Source organism: Eptesicus fuscus, chromosome 3, assembly GCF_027574615.1.
Source record: "Eptesicus fuscus isolate TK198812 chromosome 3, DD_ASM_mEF_20220401, whole genome shotgun sequence".
Taxonomy (NCBI): domain Eukaryota; kingdom Metazoa; phylum Chordata; class Mammalia; order Chiroptera; family Vespertilionidae; genus Eptesicus; species Eptesicus fuscus.
In genome coordinates, this window is record NC_072475.1 from 24,473,652 (window position 1) to 24,477,823 (window position 4,172).

A 4,172-nucleotide genomic window follows, 5' to 3' on the forward strand; every position below is an offset into this window, starting at 1 on the left:
TATTGGCAAAGGTGAAAAAGTCATGTTGGTGAGAGAGTGTGAGGATATAGACTTTGTTGGTGGCAGTGTGAACTGGTGCAGCTTTTCTGGAGGTTAGTTAGGCAATATATTGAAAATTTTTAATGTGTAAGGCCTTGAATTCAGCAATTCCCATTACAGGAGTTAATCCTAAGTAAATATCATATACAAAGTTGGACAAAATGTATATTGCAGTATCAGAAACAGCCTAAATTTCCTGATAGAGAATTGGTTAAACAAACTAATATAGACACATAGAAGAGAATAAGTAGCCATTAAAAATAACAATGTAGATCTATGAAAGCCTGGTTACTACACATTATTGAGAGAAAAAGAGTAAAAATGCATGCATATTTACTAGTGGGAGAGTAACTTGGTAGAGCAGTGTGGTAATATCAAAAAGGTAAATGCAGAAATGCTTTAATGCAGATGTTGCACTTTTTAAAAGATATATATAAAGATATGTTCAAAACAATACAACAGGCCCAAAATGGAGTCACTGATACTAAGCCTCTTGTTAACAAACTGAAACGTACAGTCTCGGCCTCTCCCAGAAATGGATTCTTAAACCAACCAGGAACGACTAGATCAGCACTACTTAATGTGCCCGGTAGACCCCTGTTATTTTCTAAAGGAAAGTGATCTTGCCTTGACTCAGGATAGACCTGATTGTCTGAGAACCTCTGCTAAGTCCTGGCTTGAACACTGGTGGGACAGGACTTCTTTTTATTTCTAGAACTCGATGTCAAGGCAATCAATAGTGATTTAAGCAGCTGCTTCAGGAGAAATGTCAAACGCTTTGCTCTTTAAAAATATTAATGGAAAATTTAAAAATCTGTGAACTCTTCAACACCTCCACTTTTCTGAAATCCAAAATTACTAATATAAGAAAAGAATGCACTGCAATTCAGTCGAATTCACAGATACTTACTGGCACAGCTGCCTTTTGCACCAGAAAATGAAGCAAAAGTGGCAGGATACACAAGTAGCTATTTGCAGAGGCACTTGAAACCCACAGTCTATGTTTGCATGGATTCCTGGCACTGGATGCTCAGTGGCAAACCAGCATCCAAGAGCCTCGCTTAGGTACGTATCATCCTGCAAACCTTAAATTTACTTCACACCTGCTTTTGAAACCTGGAAGTACTGCCAACTTGTTTTCACAGATGGATTTGGCAAAAATTCCAGCATCTTGTACAAAATTGTAGATCATAGTAAATCCATGTCCTAAATTCTTTGGACATCTGGAATATGTAAAAAAAAAAAAAAAAGTGATATCTACTTCAGAAAGGAGCCCAATGCCCTCACAGGTCCTTATCATTTTGACCAGAGCAGTACAAACCAGGAACGGGAGAAGCTGTGGCCCCAGGGTCGGCTTGCCCAGTATTCTCCCCTCAGAAAGCATTCCTAGTCAGGCGAGACTATCCGTGCCCAAAGCTTTAATGACTTTGCTGCATTCTCTCAGAAAATAATTCTACAAGGTAATTGCTTTTATTATGGAATTGTATTTCTGGACTGAAGTTCAGGGTATTTTGAAAATTCAATGCAGTGCCATGTGTATACAAATAAGCTGCTTAGGAGGGGAAGAAAGAGGCAGCCAATGAGAATTCTTTACTAATGCTTTGAGATTGTCTGTGGTTTAAGCAATTAACCTTGTAATTTTGTCTTCAACTCTTAGAAAAAACAATTTGGGTACTTTAAATAACCACAGCAGTGCTATATTCGCACTGTAAGTAGAAAGTGCAAGTAATGGAAAACATTGATATTTTCCTGACCATACACACAGCTTTCCTCTTTCATGTACTAAAAAGGCTGTATAGAGTAGTGGTGAAGAGCTTAAATCTAGACCACAGTGCCTGAATCCTGGCTGTACCATTAAAATATATATATATATATATGTATATATTATTGATTTCAGAGAGGAAGGGAGAGGGAGACACATCAATGATAAAAGTAAATCATTGATCGGCTGTCTCCTGCATGCCCCCTACTGGGGATGGAGTCCACAACCTGGGCATGTGCCCTTGGCCAGGATCAGACCTGGGACCCTTCAGTCTGCAGGCCAATGCTCTATCTACTGAGCCAAACCAGCTAGGGCCTGGCTCTGCCATTTGTTAACTGGGTGATCTTGGATAGATTACAAACTTTTCGTGCCTAGGCTTCTTTATCTGTAACATGGAGAAAATAGCTGCCTGTGTCATGGGCTATTAGAGCATTTAAAGCTGTAAGCACTATTTAAGTATCCGCGGTCATTATGAACTTTCGGATACATTTTTTTTTTTTTTTGTGCACCGTTCCCGGAGGTACTGCAATACCGGGTCGATGCGTGGAGTGGACGGAGCAAGCTCCTATTCCAACTCCCAGCTTCAAAAATCCATTTAATATATTGTCCTTGGATAGAGGACATATCAGATATTAAACTGATAAGAACAGATACTACACTTGATCTTAGCCAAAAGGCCAAGAAGCGATCAGATACATTTTTTTTTGTATTGGAAGTTTTATTGGAATCCCAAGATAACTAAATCAATAGGTACTTCCATACTATATTTTTGCAGACAAAAGTATTTGCTTTGAACAGTCATTTAACTCTTATTAAAAGATGAATAGCATACTCATAGTTAAAAGTAATTTAGAATATTATACCAGAAGCATTCTTTGTCTGTTATAAACATTCCAAAAAGTATATCATTTGGGAGTCCTACAATTTATTTAACAAATATTTATTGAGCACTTACTATGTGTAAGACACTGTTCTAGCAAGGGATTGGTGTGTGTGTGTGTGTGTGTGTGTGTGTGTGCGTGCGCGCGTGCGCGCACGCGCAAAATCCTTGCTTATGTGGTGCTTATGTCCTTTAAGGAGGACACAGACAGCAAATAAACAGATGATAAAGCTGGTGGTGATAGTTCTATGAAAAAATATAAGGCCAAGTCAGGGTAGAGAGTGATGGAGAGTAGGCTCCCATAGGGAAGGCCTCTCTGATGAGGTCACACTTGAGAAAAGAGCTAAAGAAGTGAAGGAATGAGCCATGTAAATATTTGAGAGGAGGGGTGTCCAGGAAGGAGCACAACAGGTGCAAAGGCCCTGAAGTGAGAGAGTGCTTGGTATATTTAAGGAATGGCAGTATGGAATGTAAACCCAGGAAGTTTGTCTCCAGAGCCTACGTTCCATATTCCCACATTATCTTCCCCTGTAAACTCTCTGCTTCAGATCTGAAGATTATGTGAAAAAAGTAATCATCACTATTATAACATATATAAGTTATATAGACTTACATTTGTTGTTCTGTTGACTTACACATTCCAAAGAATCAGTGTGGCCAACAAATTTGACTTTTCCCTTTTCAAAAGCAGCTCAGATTAGCAAGCAAAAATATTATGAGAAGCAAGTAGGACACTGTGAAATGCTCCTTAGCCTACAAAGACCCTTAGCCTAGGATTTTTGTGTAAGAATTTTCATGCCTAATTTTTTTTTTCTGAGGCCAGTACTGGGTCCCTGAAGGGTCTCTGAACCCAATCAAAGTTGAGAATCATCACATCACCAAACAGTGTTTCAGAACCTAGAAATCTTTTTGGTTTTGTTTTAAAAATAACATCTCAAAGAAGCAAAAATGTAACAAAAAATTAAGCATGTTTTTAAAAATATAGAAGAAACCAATTGCTTTTTTTTTTAAAGGTTTTGTGGTTATGACACCATTTAGAGAATAATTACTAATTAGATGAATTAAAGTTCAGGATTTAAGTCTGGAAGAGCTTATTTTAGGGGAAATTATAAAGAGTAGCAGATAACGTCATAGGAAAGCAGCCACCTGGCTAGAGGAATATTCTGAAGAACATGTAAAACTGAGTGGGATAAGCTTTCTATTTCTAACACAGTGCCGGAAATTCTGGGCATGGAGAATCTAAATCAGTGGTTGTAAACTGAGAAAGTGTGTTATTCTGGGTCCCCCGAGAAGCCTCCAAAATGGGATTAGATGTGAAAGGATTTTAGTAAGGGACACATTTGTTTGAGAGAAGATGGAGAGGAAGGCAGATAAGCTGGGGAGCCATCACACTGTGATGCAAGCCTGACTCTGACTGAAGGAGACAGAGAAGGAAAGTTTGACGGAAACATCCTAGATCACCTACAGTCTAAGGAGGGTTCAGCAAGGCTG

The 4,172-nt window shown here is 38.7% G+C and overlaps 1 non-coding gene across 1 annotated transcript; it reads right to left on the reverse strand.

Moving 5' to 3' along the window:
- Positions 1-2,299: 2,299 nt before the first annotated feature.
- LOC114231827 (U2 spliceosomal RNA) lies at positions 2,300-2,490 on the reverse strand. Its single transcript, XR_003617821.2, has one exon. It is a non-coding gene; the product is annotated as a U2 spliceosomal RNA (small nuclear RNA).
- Positions 2,491-4,172: the final 1,682 nt, after the last annotated feature.